The sequence below is a fragment of the Papaver somniferum genome, chromosome 3 (genome assembly GCF_003573695.1).
Source record: "Papaver somniferum cultivar HN1 chromosome 3, ASM357369v1, whole genome shotgun sequence".
NCBI lineage: Eukaryota > Viridiplantae > Streptophyta > Magnoliopsida > Ranunculales > Papaveraceae > Papaver > Papaver somniferum.
The window spans coordinates 8473528-8490853 of record NC_039360.1 but is presented as its reverse complement, the minus strand read 5'-3'; the positions used below and the strand labels follow the sequence as shown (position 1 = coordinate 8490853).

Below are 17326 nucleotides of genomic sequence, written 5' to 3'. Positions count from 1 at the left end.
ATAAATAAGTTCTTTGACCTATCTTCAAACAACACAGAAAAAACCAAGTGTTGTCACAGTATTCAGAAAACACCCAGAACTGACACCTTTCATTGTGCAAGCCAGTTCATTATTTTGATACAAGTCATAAACAACCAACACCTTCACAATCTCAACACCTTCTTCGCTTCCCTCCCTAAGATCAACCCCATCTCCTTCACTTTGTTACCTAAGCAAGTCTGGAACGACCATTTCTTGTTTTAGGCCAGAATTGTATAGATTGATCTCTCGAATCAAAAGCGTTCCCGTGAAGTGCATTTTTTAGGGTTTAGATTCATTTCTCATCCACACACCCAAATTTACCAAAATCAGTAGAAACAGTTTTTACCCATAAACAATTGGTGACCATAGTGGGAGATTAATCTCTCGGTTGTGAAGTCAATTTTTTCAATACCCAATCCCATTTGGCTGATTTCAAAATGGTTAGTCTTAGGACTTCCCCAACAATTTCAAATACCTGTCGAAGCTCCTCCAATGAAGATACCCCTCTTACCAACGGTGTATCTGATTATGTAACCGGAAGAATCCCAACATTGATCGAGTTAGCACGGGTACAGGATATTCACACGAAGAACATGGACCTGATCAAAGAAACAATAAACGACATACTCGTGAATATGACATCAGATATGAGCGGTTCTCCTGTCACGGAGATTTCTACACTGGGGACTAATCCTCGCAACGATCCTCCTTAAGTCAATAGTTTCACTATGAACCAGAGACCGGTGGATCAGGAAGCGGCTTCTCTAATGGAAAGTTTATGCAAACTTTTACACCTCTCGAAGAATCAGCGGACGGAGACGTTTGCTGCAATCAACCGGATAGCCCTGGACGTGCATTTGACTCCTTTGCGCTCAGAAGCCTCAAAAACACCAGAGATGTCTGTGAATAATGTTACATTTACAGAAGAGGACATGATGGCGGAAGAAGGTCACAACCGGGCCCTACACGTTACTGCACGCATCAAGGATTCATAGTTCAAGAGGGCCCTCATCGACACGGGAGCGTCTTCGAATGTGATTACTCTCAAGACACTCAGGACGGCCAAGGTTCTCCCAAACAAGATCGTGCGACAGCCTACCACAGTGACATACTTTGAAGGGAACCAAACCAACACATACGGGTATGTCAATCTGAATCTATTTGTAGGGCCCGTCCAATCAAAGGTGAAATTCGAAGTCATAGAAAAGGAGCCGAACTACCATATGATACTGGGGATACCATGGCTTCATGACAATAGGATTGTCCCCTCGACGATCACCAATGCCAGAAGACTATGCTGAATAAAGAAGTCGTTCGTATTCCTGCATCATTGTTTCCTTATGCACCAATATGTTGTGCGTAATTGTTTGAACCAAGAGAAGCTCTGCGGGGAGAATCATATAAGGTTCATTGCACCCCACTCCCCACGTGGGCGTCAATCCAGGAAGAGGACCAACTTGCATCGTTAAAGGCTAAGACCCACGATGCATCTTTGCTGACAAGGCGTACCAATTCTTCTTCATCATGTGAAGCCACGACCCACGCTCACACTAAGAGGAGACGAACTTTTGTGGAGAGCCGTAATCAGAAAGGAAAAACCGTGTACCGACGCTGTTGTTAGAAATTAACAGGGGAGGCTGTTATACAGTCTCTCCGCCCAACGGAATGCTACAACAACGACGAGCCACAATAAGAAGTGCTAGATGCTCCACGACAGCTGCAAGATAACACCAGTTCCACAACTGATGAGCTCGAAATCGTTAACATCGGGAATGAGGAATCTCCTAGGCCTATCTCCACCAGCTCAACCTTGTGTACGGATGAGCGCACGAAGCTCGTGGAACTTCTCAAAGAGTACCAGGATATATATTACGTATGAAGAAATGCCCGGTTTAGATGAAAAATTGGTCACCCATCATCTACATGTCATACCTGGATCCAAGCCGGTTAAACAGTCTCCGAGGAAGTTCAGACACGAGGTAGAAGAGCAAATCAAGACCTATATTCCACTACACCAAATTTGGGTTTTAGCAACTCAGATTCGCAACAGCTTATTAGCTGTTGCGAATTTTCAATTGCTAATTTCAGTTGCAAACCATTCGCAACAGTTTCGAACAAACTCGCAACTGTTTGTTTCTGTTACAATTTGCAACTAAATCAGGTTATACGCGTGCGACTCGTGAGTGTGGCTGCACACACATTTAAGCTGAGTCGATTTCAGCCCATTCAGATGTCATCGAACTCTATTCTATCCCATTCTCTTCTCTCGTTGTCTCGTTCTCCGTCTCTCGATTCTCTTCCATCATGTCTGAAATTCGAAGATTTCTGAGATCTCAAATCCCAAATCAAACTAAACTATTTATTTTTCGCCTTAGGGTTTTAAGGTTTGCATATAAAAGTTGTTTTAGGGTTCAGTCTCTTCTCTAGTCTCCAAAAACTCTCAAGACCAGCAGCACAAAGAAGAAGAAATGACCTAAATTTCTCATTTCCTTGTAAGTATAATAATGTTTCTTGCTTGATTTCATCCATATGTTTGATTTTCAATTCTGTGTTTGATTGAATCTGATCTCGTGTAAAATCCCTAAATTTCTAGGGTTTTTGATTTGAGAGATCGTGAAGAGGAACAATACTTTCCTCGTCAAAGAGTTTGGAAATGGAAATCAGATGGTTCAGTTCAGTAAAGAACCTAACAATCTCTACAACGTTAACTCCTTCAAACACTCTTGCAAGATAAATCAATACAATTGATCTTCTACTTTTGAGTTATGATTTGCGTTTTTTTTTTTGTTAGGTTAGACATTTTTAGGGATTTTTGTAATGATGATTTGGGTTTGTTTTTGATTTTGTTAGTTTAGATTTTTTGGATTTTGTTAATGATTTGTTGTTACTGGTGATTTGGGGTCTTGTAGGTTAGCAAATGCAAAGACTGTTTCAGTCAAGCTGGAAAAGATTGAAGGTGTTGTTCTTGCTACTACTAATCCTAACAAACAAAAGAGCCCTTCAAGTTTGGTGGGGAAAACTGTCATGAAGAAGAAAATCAGTAGAACGGCTAAGGTTGTTGCCAAACTACCTCATCTCTCCAATTTGGCGTACAAACAAGTCGCTCTGCCTGACGTTGAAGTCGGTTCATACGTCTTGGTCAGAGTTGGTGAGGTCTTCTAATATGCATTTGATCTTCTGTATAATAACTCTTCTTAACTTGCATTCCATTCTGTTGATGGTCAATGTTCATCTGATAGTCCCTTACTCACAAAATTGAACAAGCTCATCTTAACACATTGTAGTATATCAGATTTCAGCATAGAATAGTTTACCGACTCTTAGATCATATAGGTTCATCTTAGCCTTGATATCTTCTTCTCTCAATATGCTCTAGTCTGGAATATAATGACATGGCTTGTAATTCTAGAATTTTCTACATGTTCCATTCCAGTTCTATTGGCCATTATATATTTGTTGTTCGCATATCATTGGTTTCTGATTTTCTCAAGGTTGGGTTTACAGGCCGCAGAGATTGAGAGGCGTGCCGAGAATCATAATTAGAAACTACTACTGCTTGGTAAATATAATATACATTTATGTTTATTTTTGGATTTTGTTCACAGTGCATTAGTTCGATAGAAGCATATAACTGGTTCCATATCTGTTTAGTATGCATTTGAATTGCTTTTGTTGATATGGCCATCTCTCTCATATTGCGGTTTTCAATCGTTTCCCTGCTTTTGAATTTGCTGTTACTCTATTTAATAACTTTGTGGTCTTGATTTTAAGGGGATGGAGAGTCACGGAAGTCTACAACCTTTAAGAAGGTAGAAAACCAAAAGTTTTCTTATAATTGAAAATCAAACAACATATTTTGCATTCAGTCTTGTGATATAGGAAGGTATGAAGTGGGCTACAGGGGAATGGGGGTGTAATTGCATTTCCGGTAGGTTTTGATGTTGTAATTTTGTTTCACTTGTTTATCTCTCTAACATAGACTGGGTTCTTCCGAGACTAAATGACTCTGATGCCTTTGGTTTTTTATTTTATTAGGAGCGCCAAGATTCCATGTATAGGATGGGGGAGGGAAAGGTTGTTCCCATCTTGGTAATTGAAGGATGGAACTTAATTAATACTTTCCATTCACAAGAGATTGCTGAGCTCCGGGGAATCCCTTCTTACTGGATGGACAACGAGTAGAGAATAGGACCAGGAAATACAATTAGCTTTAAGTTGCTTGTAAGTTGTTTTTCTCATCAGTCTTGGTTACTTCTCTCTGCTTTAAAGGGCGTCCTTCACGCTCTTTTTGATTTCATTTTGGATTGTAGAATGTACCTGTTGTTGTACTGCTCAGATTTCTTCGAGAGCATCGATCTGAATAGGCAGATAGTGATATTGATATTAATACATAATGTGAAAAATTTAAAGCTTTCTACTTTGCTGTCAAGTTGTTTATTCCTGACTTCACTCATTTCAGCCTGATGAGCCCACTGTTGAAGACAAATAGGATGATAACGAGGACAACGATGATGAGCATGATGATGTTGAAGGTAATTGAACACCATCGAAATGTGATTTTTTTTTGTGACGTCACTAATATTTGTTTTATCCTGTGAATCTAATATTTGTGGATGTTGCCCTTTATGATTTTAATCATTCCTTAAAATGTCATTGTAACTTGATCCATTGGCAGTATCACATTACATGAATTTTTTAACAAAACTATTTCAGTAAATAAATACATGATTATCCCAAAATACACTATTTGGTCATAACTATATGGTTCCTTTATGAACCACATATTAGTTTCTACTGCATATGTGTTTGTTGTTGGATCACTTGAGCTTCCTACATTGTTGAGCACAATGATGTTGTAGTTGCAATACAACACATGTTTATGAGCTGAGACTGGTACATGGAGCATCATGGTGTTTAGGTTTTGATATGTGTAACTTTGCCTGTTTAGACCAGTCAATGTGACATTGTTTGGGATGCTGTAATTACTTGCCTTTAGCAAGTCCGGTAGCTAACTAACCCAATTTTTGTTGCAGGGAAGTTGCTTGTATGCTTGCAGATGACTGCAGTAGACGTGTGATGATTGAGATAGGTGGTGACGGTGACATACCTTATCCTACCTGTATCTTCTGTGGTCTTTTCCTTTCTTACTCTGGAATTTTTTATTTTATGTTGCAGGAGTTTTGAACTGTCTTTCCAAAGTTGTATCCCTGGGATTCAAAGAGGGTACTAATTGCAGTGAGGTTGATATCATCAAGCCTTGAATATTGACTACTTTATTTTTGGTATTCTTTTACTTCTGATATGCTTGTTACCTTTCGGACTTTGGTCTTATTCTTCAGCTGGATATTTAGTTTTTTTTTCCTATATGTAACTTTAAAATTTGGCTTAAGTCACAGTTTGCACGACTTGATATATTTTCTACCAAGTTCATTTGTACTGTATAATTTTCTTTTGCTACAAGTTTTAACATGCCTCAATTTGTGCAGCTTTCAAGAGTTGGGTATGCTAAGGCTTCTTATCTCACGTGCAATGGGATTCGAGACTATACCTGGATTTACCTTACTGCTGGTGAGCTATTTGATGGGGATAGACTTGTAAAGTAAGATTCAATCTAATTTATGGGACTTGATTATTTATTTTCATTCGACTTGTTTTGCAGGGTCTGGAGGCAGGCTTAGACTTTGATTGTCAGTTGCATCCGATGCTGCCTGTAATAATCTAAATGTTGCGCTGTGAAAGGCTCTGTAACGGGTGTCTTGAAGGTGAGCTCAAAAACTTTTGTACATTTGAAATCATTGGTTTGAAATGGTTAATAATATGGAACTGATTGTTTGTAATGTAGAGCCAATGACAAGATTGACTAGAGATCCCTGGGATTGGAAATGTTATTTGTACCTAGTTCTGCAATAATGCCTTGAGCAATGCATCATAATTATTTTGTGTATCAATTGTTTTTTAAGTTGTGTACTGTTACCATGTTGGTTTCTTTAAGGTTCTGTGTTTTTGGTTAACTGAATACCCGCTGAGTAAAGTTTTAACATTCATAACATGGAATATCTCTTATGAAGTTAATGCATCTATATTATGTTAGGAATGTATTTGAGTTGCAGGATGTTTTATTTCAAGACTACATTACTAATGGGATAATTTCATTTTTGCAGTGGTTGTCGGGAAGTTACTGACTTTGCAACTTATGCATTTGGGCCAACTATTGTGGTCACTCCTTTAGGTGCACTCAGCATTATTATCAGGCACAAAACAAGTTCATTCCCCAAGTTGTGTACTCTTTCCTCTTCAGTTTTTGTGCTAAGTGTCATATTCTCTTGCACTGCTGCACTTGCAAAACATAGAAATATCTTATGGAAAAGAAGTCCTTTTCATTTCTAGTTTTATTTTTTGTTCAACAGTTTCTGTAAAGTACATTGCTTAGCTAATTTTGGTTCTAGAACAGAGGTATCTTGATTTTGTTGGATTAATTTGATTTTTAAATGAATGGGGGTAACTTGTGTTGACCATACAAAAAAATTCGCAACTGCTTCAAACAGTTGCATCCACCTAATTCCGCAACAGTTTTCAGTTGCGACTTTCAAACGTTGCAACAGTTGAAACTGTTGCGACCAAAATTTTGCAACGCCATGATAGTCGTTGCGAAAAAAATGCAACATCGACTTTCGTAACATGTTGCGACCCCACTTCGCAACTGCCAGTTACTGTTGCTATTCGCTAAATTTTGGTGTAGTGTTCAGAAGTTGCTAGCTGCTGGTTTCATCAAACGCATTCATCATCCAACCTGGTTGGCTAATGTGGTTCCGGTAAAAAGGAAAAATGGACAGATCAGGTGCTGTGTTGATTTCAGAGACTTGAACAGATGCTGCCCCAAAGATGATTTTCCTCTACCTAACATCGACATGTTAGTGGATGCCACCAGCGGACACGACGTGTTCTCCTTCATGGATGGATATAATGGCTACAATCAGATAAGGATGTATGAGCATGACGCGAGTAAGACAGCTTTTCGAACTCCTCTGGGAAATTTTTATTATACTGTAATGCCATTTGGTTTAAAGAATGCCGTTTTGACGGCAAACTTCCACGAAATGATGCATAAGCAAGTTGAAGACTACGTGGATGATATAGTAGTCAAATCAAAAGCTCGGGTGGCCCACACAGGAGTCTTACGACAAGTGTTCGAGTGCCATGAATACAAGTTGAAGATGAATCCTTTGAAATGCGCTTTCGGCATTTCTTCAGGCAAATTTCTAGGATTCCAGGTGATTCCTGAGGGAATCAAAGTGGACATCCAAGACCCAAGCTATCCTCACGATGCCGCCTCCGCGAACTGTGAAGGAACTCCAAGGCTTCATGGGCAAGGTGAACCACATTCGACGTTTTATACCTAGTCTATCCCAGCTTGTTGCTTCATTCACCCCCTTGCTGAAGGAAGGAGCAAGTTTCGTCTGGACCCCACTACAACATGAAGCATTTCGGAAGATTCAACGAATATTGTCATCTCCAAATCATCATAAAGGGTTCGCCTATTATGTCAGCCCGGACGAGAGCGAGCGCGGTACATCTTCAGATCTACTGAAGCCGACACCTCAAGGGAGCAGTCTCAAGAAGATAGCGATGTGCGCAACATCAATGAGAGACGCTTTCAGAATTTCGTCTCCCGTAGAAGAAGTAGTTGCGTTACCAAAGGAGATTGCACCTGAGACTTAAGAGGTACATACAAATTCTCCATGAAAAGAGCTTCATCATATTTCCAGAGCCTATTAGTAAGTCATACGCATGAAGGAACTTCCCTACTCCTCAAAGACACGATCCAAAGGTGATAATGGTAGAGGAGTGTGACTGGGGACTCCTTAGCACTGCCCATATCAAAGATGGTGAATTTAGAGAGATGCAAGCACGCTATCATTATGATTCCAAGATGTCCAAAGACGAGGATATACTCAAGAGAGCAGACGTATTGTCAAAGACCAGTGATATTCCTAGACGTCTAAGAAACGCAACGCAGATGTAAAGACGGCCTCATGAACCCAGCGTGACAACGCCCATCAAGTCGAAGGCTCAGTGGATACTCGTGGGCAGGGACTGTCTCCCTATTTTTCATTCCATGAGGCAACATCAAGGAAGCTATGGGTTTCATCATTAGTTTCTCCCTCGATACAAGCTCTACTACTATATGAAGACCTCCAAATTCGTGCTTGTAGCTATCACGCCTCTTCTTGCCAGTCTCTTCTGATCATAGATGCAGCCAAGAACCGTTGTTCGTTTGTTGATACCAGTGCCCGAGCTTCACCATAGCAACAACCACTACGGACAGAGGTAATCCGAACTTCTGCATATTTTATTTTCCCGCGGAGAAGTAATAGAGTCATGGAGGAGAGATGACGATATCTTTATTATGGTAAACTCACCGACCATACAAGATAGAACCATGTAAATCACGCTTGGGGACTGAGGCTCAACATGAAATTCCTTCGTCGTCAGTCAAGGACTTCTTCAACACAAGAGAGATGGTCAATCAAGGAGCATGTAATTCGCAAGGGAAAATTAAACTGAAGAAAAAGGCGCTTCAACGCTCTCTCTGCGAGCCGCCCTCCAGAAGCCACTTCAACGCTCTCTCTGCGAGCCGCCCTCCAGAAGCCGCTTCAACGCTCTCCGGGACCCGCTTCGACGTTCGCTCCAGAAGATACTTCAACACTCTCTCCGGGACCCGCTTCGACGTTCGCTCAAGAAGCTGCTTCAACGCTCTCTCCGGGACCCGCCTTGACGTTCGCTTCAGAAGCTGCTTCAACACTCTCTTCGAGACCCGCTTCGACGTTCGCTCCAGAAGCTGCTTCAACACTCTCTCCGGGACCCGCCTCGACGTTCTCTCCAGAATCTTCTTCAACGCTCTCTCCGGGATCCGCATCGACGTTCGCTCCAGAAGTTGCTTCAACGCTCTCTTCAAGAGCCGCATCGACGTTCGCTTCAGAAGCTGCATCACCGTTCTCTTTAGGAGCTGCTTTAACATCTTTTTCAGAAATTGCTTCAGTAACCTTTTAAGGATATTACTCATGATAGGGCTCGTTCTCATAGAGTCGGGGATTATGACATCGTCATGAATAGTTTGAGAATCCAACCAACCATATGCCTAATCTAAGTGGGGCCAACCGACATCATGCTAGGGGAACGCTCACCTGGACGACTCTTGAACGTGACATGCTCCAAGGACAGGACGACCCATCTCTTCTGGTAACATCTAACTCTGTCTCATAAGTTTGATCTTTATTTGTCACCATCTAATGCCTACCCCACAATAGTGCAACCATTGCGTGCTAGGCAGGGGCTTAATGATGATGGCGGATTTTAGTTCAGGGCTAAAATTGTAAAACCAAATTTATGCGCTGACATCCTGCAAAGGGTAAATCCGTTTGATAAGTGATGAGTACCTCTTCACTTTATTTATTCGAAGCAATTCAATGAATACACAAAATTCACCAGAATGGCGCATGCAACAACAACCCCAAATATTCTGTGAATTTTTTAGCATTATTAGTTAATGCATGATTTGCCTAATATTTCATGTGTTTTCTCAGCCGAACTCTCATTATTAGCATGACACGACGACTGCGTGTTCACTCTCAGAAGAGTAACATGAATCTCCAAGTGCCAATTTTGAGATGTGCACGAAATACCCGTACATGCTACGTCACTCTTTAAAGAGAGTCTCGCATCGATGCGCTTTGGTTAGCCGATCGAGCATGCTTAATTTCCTTAAGGGAAATATGGACTGTCCATATCAGTCTCAGAAACGATCACGACCACGCAAGTTGTCCGCGCAATTTAAAAAGCCTAGCCAAACCCTGGCAAAAATAGGCAATTGTTGTGATGACCACCGGCGGGCCCACTTATGACCTAGTCGGTCGAACCATACTCCCCTAGCGCCATCAAACGCCAACTCAAAGTTGAGTGGCCGCGCTGTTTTCGGAGAAGCTCGACGAGCATAGACTGTTCAGGGCAGTCTTAAAACCATCACAACCGTCCAACTTCACCATCCTGGTTGGACGGATTAGATCATCCCATGAATGATCAGGGAAGCGCTAACGCACACGTTGGCGGGCCCACTTATACTTCACCCGATCGATTTTCTCACAACGAGGTCATGGAACAATGAAACGATTGCTCAAACCATGGCAGGCGTGATGTTTCTAAGGGTTGCGGAATTTCACTAGTGTCTTAAAATCGATAAAATCCATCCAACTTAGCCAACCTATTTGGATGGCTTAGATCGCATTTAGGACCATCAGGAAGGTGCACATATGTTCATCGTCAGCCCAACATGGGCCCCACGTGATCGGTCTCTCCAAAGGAGGATCACAGCGTGCCAAACCGTTTGGCCAAAGTCACGTGTGCGTGACTGATTCAAAACCCTAATTAGGGTTTGCGGCAATGCACATCTGTCGTAGTTCGATCGTGACCATCCATCTTCGCCAGCCTAAACGGAGGGTGTAGATATAGACTCAAGAGGTCCCAAGGATGTCAACGTGATCATCGTGATCACCGTGGGCCCATCTTTTCGTGTGACCGGCCGACCTATGCATACTAGGGACCGGCGCCTCGAAACGCACGCCCAATGGTGGCATGCCACACGACTTTTAAACCTTTGCGGCAATGTATTTCTGTCGCAAATCGATCACGACCACTCATCTTTGCCGCTCAAATTGAGTGGCCTAGATAGAATCTTTATGGGACCGAGAGGTGTAGGCATGCACGCCGGCAGGCCATCTCCACGCATGCCTGGTCGGTCCCACCAAAAGTAGCGCCCATGCTTGGATTCGATCAAGCCAAAGAGGGGATGTTGCGCATCTCTAAAAACCCTAAAATCCATCAACGACAGCAAATATGTGTCGTTAATCATCTCGTCTGTCCAACTTTGCCAGCTTGTTCAGACGGCTTGGATTAAAAGTTAGGCGATCAATGAAACGCCTCAATGATTACCGTCCGCCACTCTGTCACAAGGAGTGATCGACCAGATGATGGCTCTCTTACGCGGCCTCCAAACGATCACTCGAAGGTGGTTGGACGTGCTGTCATTTTAAGCCGCTTAATTCGCGACTTACTCGATCAAGCTTTAAAACAACGATGCTTTATGCATATCGATTGTTTTGAGCTGCTTGCTTTAAAACGATGCATTACATGCATCGAGCATGCACGATATTTCACGAATATCAAATCCTTAAATAACTTAGTTATTTAACCTAATAACACCGTATGCTATTGTTGATGGTGGATTTTAGTTCAGGGCTAAAATTGTAAAAGCCAAAATTATGCGCTGATATCCTGAAAAGGAAAAAGCCACTGATAAAATGATGAATACTTCTTCACTTCGCTAATTTACTTAGAATGGAGCATGTAGCAACAATCCCATGTACCCTATGAATTTATGGCATCATGACCAGCCTTGTATTTCCTGTGTTGTTCCCACTGAAAACGCATGGGATGTGTAGTCACGCACGACATGACATACATTCACGTTAAAATACACCAGGCTGGGCAAAGCAAACAAGGATGGTATTGGGCCACGTCAGCAAACGAGGCCGGTGTTAGTCAAGTCCGCAAAGCCGGTGTTGGTCGAGATCTCAAGGCTAATATCCTGTCACACAAGCAAGACTGATATCACGTCACGTAAGTAGGACGGTATTGGGTCACGTCAGGCCGGTATTGGTCAAGTCTGATCAAGGTCACAAGGCTGGTACTGTTCCACGTCAGCAAACAAGGTTGGTAATGAGACACGTTAGCAAACAAAGCCGGTCAAGTCCACGAAGCCGATGTTGATCAAGGACACAAGTCCGGACGAAACAAGACAACAAGGCCGGTGTCGACCGAAGCAGCGATGTCCGTCAGCAAGGTCGGGGTTCGTCAAATCAGCAAGGCCGGTGTTGGTCAAGTGGAAAGTCTGGTGTTGGGGTGAGGCAACAGGTATGGTGTTTGGTCGAAGCAGGCACAACCGTCCCCAAGCAAAGCAGGCACGCGGCGGGTCCCACTTGATCAGGCACATCCAGCCCATATTGGTCGAAGCAGGCACAACCGACCCCAGGCAAAGCCGGCATGCGGCGGGTCCCGCTTGATCAGGCACAGCCATCCCAGATTGGTCGAAGCAGGCACAGACGACCCCAAGCAAGGCAGGCACGCGGCGGGTCCTACGTTCGAGCAAGGCAGGCATAATAAGCCCACGTTCGAGCAAGGCAGGCATAACAAGCCCACGTTCGAGAAAGCAGGCGCATGATGAGTCCCACGATCGAGCGAAAAAGGCGCAACAATCCGTTGAGCAGGCACATCAGCCCCACGCTCGAGCGGAGCAATCACGAAGCAGGCTCTCGACCGAAGCAGGCATAACAAGGTCGATCGAAGCAGGAAAGACTGACATCATGCTAGGGGAACGCTCTCCTGGACGCCTCTTGAACGTTATATGCTCCAAGGACAGGACGACTCGTCTCTCCTGGTAACATCTAACTTTGTCTCATAAGTTTTATCTGTATATGTCACCATCTAATGCCTAGACCACAATAGTGTAACCATTATGTGCTAGGCAGGGGACTTAATGTTGATTGTGGATTTTAGTTCAGGGCTAAAATTGTAAAAGCCTATTATGCACTGATATCCTGCAAAGGATAAAGCCACTGATAAAATGATGAATACTTCTTCACTTCGCTAATTTACTTAGAATGGAGCATGTAGCAACAATCCCATGTACCCTATGAATTTATGGCATCATGACCAGCCTTGTATTTCCTGTGTTGTTCCACTGAACTCTCATTATTGGTGCGGCATGACGACTGAGTGTTACTCTCAACAGAGTAACACGAATTTCCAAGTGTCACTAATAAGACATACACGAAAAACCTGTACAGGCTACAACTCTCGGTGTGTTATACTAGACCGATTAAGCATATTTGAATCTGGACTTTCCATCTCAATCTCAGAAATAATCACTACCACGCAAGTTGGACGCATGATGTAACCAGCCTAGACGATCCTCAGCAGGAGCAGGCTACCACCTTAATGACCACCAGTGGCCCCGCTTATTCCCTGGTTGGTCGAATACCTACCATGCCTCCCAAACTACCACCGAACACCAGCCTGAAGTTGGACGTCCAGGATGGTATGGAGCGGCTTGTAGGAGTTGTACGAACAAAGGACGCCTACGGCAGTCTCAAATGCATCACGTCCGTCCAACTTCACCGGCATAGTTGGACGGCGTAGATCGTCCCATGGACGGTTGGACAAGCATTGTCCTACACACCGGCGGGCCCCCTTCACGCCTGCATAATCGATCCTCCCCTGACCTAGCCACAGAACCATGTACGGTTGCCCACCAGCGTGAAACCTTAAAGGGTCGCAGGAAATTCCACTAAAGGTCCCAAATTGATCACGACCATCCAATTTCACCGGCATGATTGGATGGCTTAGATCAGACCCATAGCCACCAGGCAGGTATTGGCGCGTTCATCACCAGCTCTACGTGGGCCCCGCATGGTCGGCCTCCCCAAAGGAGAAGCGTGGCTTTCCAATTCGTCCAGCCAAAGCAGCGTGGACGTGAAACCCTAATTAGGGTTTGCGGCACATCACATGTGTCGCAAATCAGTCTCAACCATCCATCTTCGCAGGTATAGACAGAGAGTGTAGATGTAGATTCAAAGGGACCAGAGCATGTCAACACAATCACTGTGGGCCCGCCTACATACATGACTAATCGGTCAAGGCCAACTATGGTTGGTCGTCTAGATTTGTGCGCCCAAACTAGGCATGGCCGCGCGTTTTCAATAGCAAATCGATCTCGACCACTCCTCTTTTCCAGACAAATTGAGTGGCTTAGATCGCATATCAATGGGAATGCACGCCTGACTGATCGGCCAAGACCGACCATGGTTGGTCGTCTCGAAACGCGCGCCCAAAGTAGGCACGACGTGCGGTCTTCAATTCCTTTGCGGAATGGAATTTCTGTCGCAAATCGATCTCAACAACTCCTCTTTGCCAGACAAATTGAGTGGCTTAGATCGAATCTCCATGGGACAGTGAGGTACAGACACCTACACCAGCATGCTGTCTACACGCATGCCCAATCGTCCCTGCCAAAAACGTGTCCCATGCTTGGATTCGACCAATCTAAAGGTTGGTGTTCGAGCATCTCCTAAACACTAATCCGACGGTCGCAGATGTGGGTCGCAAGCCATATCGTCCGTCCAACTTCACCAGCCTGGACGGACAGCCTAAGACAGGAGTTAGGCGACCAGTGAGGTTTCACCACGATTACCGTCCACCACTCTTCCACACAAAGTGATCGGCCAAGTCAGGGCTTACCTGTACAACCCCCAAACGATCACTCGAAAATGGCTAGACGTGATGCTATTTTCCGCGACTTACTCCGTTAAGCCTTAAAACAGCGATGCTTCATACACGCTGAATATATTCGATGCATTACATACATAGAATGCACACGATATTTCACAAATATCGACTTCCTAAATAAATTATTTATTTAATCTAGCATCACATGCTGCTTTCTGTGGGTCCCACGATCCACACTCGAGACATTAATCATGTCAGAAACTGGGGGATACATACTGGGGTATTGGTCTGGCGGTTTACAGCGTGCAGCGCACAACGCGCCATCACAAGAACGTGTTAGGAAGATATGGACGGTTAGTGATGATGGGAAAAGTGGGCAATACTGATCGTGTGACACTAACACACGCAACTCCACTAATCCGTCACTCCACTTCCTCCACTTCCCACGAGAGACGTGGGTAAGGCACAATGACTTGTATAAATAGGTTCTCCTCCCTATTTCCAGAACAAGACAACAGAAACCAAGTGTTGATACAATCGTATCCAAACACCAGAACTGATAGCTTACATTCTGCAAGCCAGTTCAGCTTTCTGATACGAGTCATACACAGCCAACACCTCCACAATCTCAACACCTTCTTCGCTTTCCTCCCTAAGATCAACCCCATCTCCTTCACTTTGTGACCGAAGCAAGTCTGGAACGGCCATTTCTTGGTTTAGTACAAAATTGTACAGATTGATTTATCGAATTACAAGCACTCCCGTACAGTGCACTTGTTTAGGGTTTAGATTCATTTCTTATTCACACACCCCAAATTACCAAAACCGGCAGAAATAGTTTTCACCCATAAACAACTATTTCTTGCGGCTTGTCCCACAACTCGACCCACTCATTCGAGACATCAAACATGTAACAAATTTGGGGATACTTACTGGGGTATTGGTCTGGCGGTTTACAGCGTGCGGCGTGCAACACGCCCATTACGAGAACGTGTCAGGAAGCATGGACGGTTAACGATGATGAGGGAAGTGGGCAAAGGCGTGATCGTGTGACAATCACCTACACGACCCCACTACTCCATCACTCAACTTCCTCCACTTCCTACGAGATGAGGATTGCGCTCAAATGACTTGTATAAATAGGTTCTTCGACCTATCTTCAAACAACACAAAAAAAAACAAGTGTTGTCACAATATTCAGAAAATACCCAGAACTGACACCTTTCATTGTGCAAGCCAGTTCATTATTCTGATACAAGTCATAAACAGCCAACACCTTCACAATCTCGACACCTTCTTTGCTTCCCTCCCTAAGATCAACCCCATCTCCTTCACTTTGTGACCGAAGCAAGTCTGGAACGACCATTTCTTGGTTTAGGCCAGAATTGTATACATTGATCTGTCGAATCAAAAGCACTCCCGTGCAGTGCATTTGTTTAGGGTTTAAATTCGTTTCTCATCCACACACCCAAATTTACCAAAATCAGTAGAAACAATTTTCACCCATAAACAAAAAGTTAAACAATTTTCACCCATAAACAGGAGCATTTGTAGCAGCACTAGCATCAGGAGCATTTGCAGCAGCACCAACATCACCAACATCAGCACCATCAGGAGTAGCAGCTTGTGCTTGAGCCATTAGTTCCCACATACCTTCCATTTCTACATGGGCCTCCCTCTCTGCTGAAATGATGTTTCTCCTCATCCTAACGAACCTCAAGACCTCATAAAGCTCCTCCAGTGCAAGCTTGTCAATCAATGCGAGGGCTTGTTCAAGATTGCTCTCACGCCCATAAGCAAACTTGTGGAGACTTATTTCTGGCACTCGTTGTGGTTTCCTAAGAATGTCCTCCAGTGTGAGCTCTCGAGAGTAAAACGCTAAGTGTCCGAAGTCCATATCTATATAAAACAAAACAAAACAAAAAACTAGTTAAGAATCGGTACATAAGTAATCATATGTGATCCGATTCTGGCTACAAAAACATAAGAAATCGGTTTATGTGGTACATGTATAAAATCCGATTATGAATAGGAATATGAAAAGACAAACATAATCGGCAAATTATCAGGCACTCATAAACACGATTATGGGATCGCATAATTTTTTTTAAAAAAGTACCAAAAATCGGATTATTTTAAAGCACTTATAAACCGATTCTGGTGATGTATTTTCATCTTTTGTTTCAAACCCTAAAATCGGTTGATGTTAATCATCATATAAACCGATTACTATCATGCTCTTCATGGCGGAAACCAAATCCCAGAATCGGTTTATGTTAATCATCATATAAACCGATTCTTGGTTAATCAGAGATTTTGATGGAAGATTTAAACATGTAAATCAACGAAGAAATGCAAATCATAGAATGGGTTGATGGAGATTTACCTTTTTCTTGGTTGGATTGAAGATCGTAGGAGAAGAGGATGATTTTTTTTTGATTAGGGTTTTGAGAATTTGGAAAGTTTATGATGGAAGTAGAAAGTTAAGTTTTTTTTAGGTTTAGGATTTTTTGTTTTTGGATTTACTGAAAATGGTACGGATTAGTATTTAGATGAGATTGTTTTAGAAATTAATGTGGGGGTAAATTAGTATTTGTTAGAAGTTTGGGTGCCTATAGTCATTTGGTGGTGTGGGAATGAAAATTTCATAGGCCCCAATTAAGTCCTATAGGCCCCAATTTTGCCGGGTTTAAGATGGCAATTGTATGTGCTTTGCACGATGTTTGATTTATTATTCTGGTAAATAAAAGAAAGTGCACACCCAATCAAGGATCCTAGCTAAAAGATTTGCTGATGCAATGACAGCAAAATTGCGACATGAAAACATTTAAGCCAAATTCTGTCTGCTGCGCATATTATACTGCGCAGCTTCGTGAGAAGAGGTGCCATTGATCCTACAAATAGTACAAAGAGTCTAATACAGAACTTCATCGTCCAAAAGTAAGTTGAGCTCGGAAGTATCATCTGT

At 43.1% G+C, this 17326-nt stretch overlaps 1 long non-coding RNA gene across 5 annotated transcripts; it reads left to right on the top strand.

Annotated features, from left to right (window-relative positions):
* The first annotated feature begins 2282 nt into the window (after nt 1–2282).
* LOC113360906 lies at nt 2283–6503 on the top strand. Of its 5 annotated transcripts, none has more exons than XR_003364858.1 (10): nt 2283–2513; nt 2931–3169; nt 3526–3580; nt 3793–3949; nt 4057–4242; nt 4481–4553; nt 5055–5303; nt 5508–5589; nt 5681–5783; nt 6183–6503. It is a non-coding gene; the product is annotated as an uncharacterized LOC113360906 (long non-coding RNA). The 5 variants fall into 5 exon arrangements; XR_003364859.1 differs by lacking the exon at nt 2283–2513 and having other exon boundaries at nt 2823–3169; nt 5055–5110; nt 5197–5303; XR_003364861.1 differs by lacking the exon at nt 2283–2513 and having other exon boundaries at nt 2823–3169; nt 5055–5261.
* Nucleotides 6504–17326: the final 10823 nt, after the last annotated feature.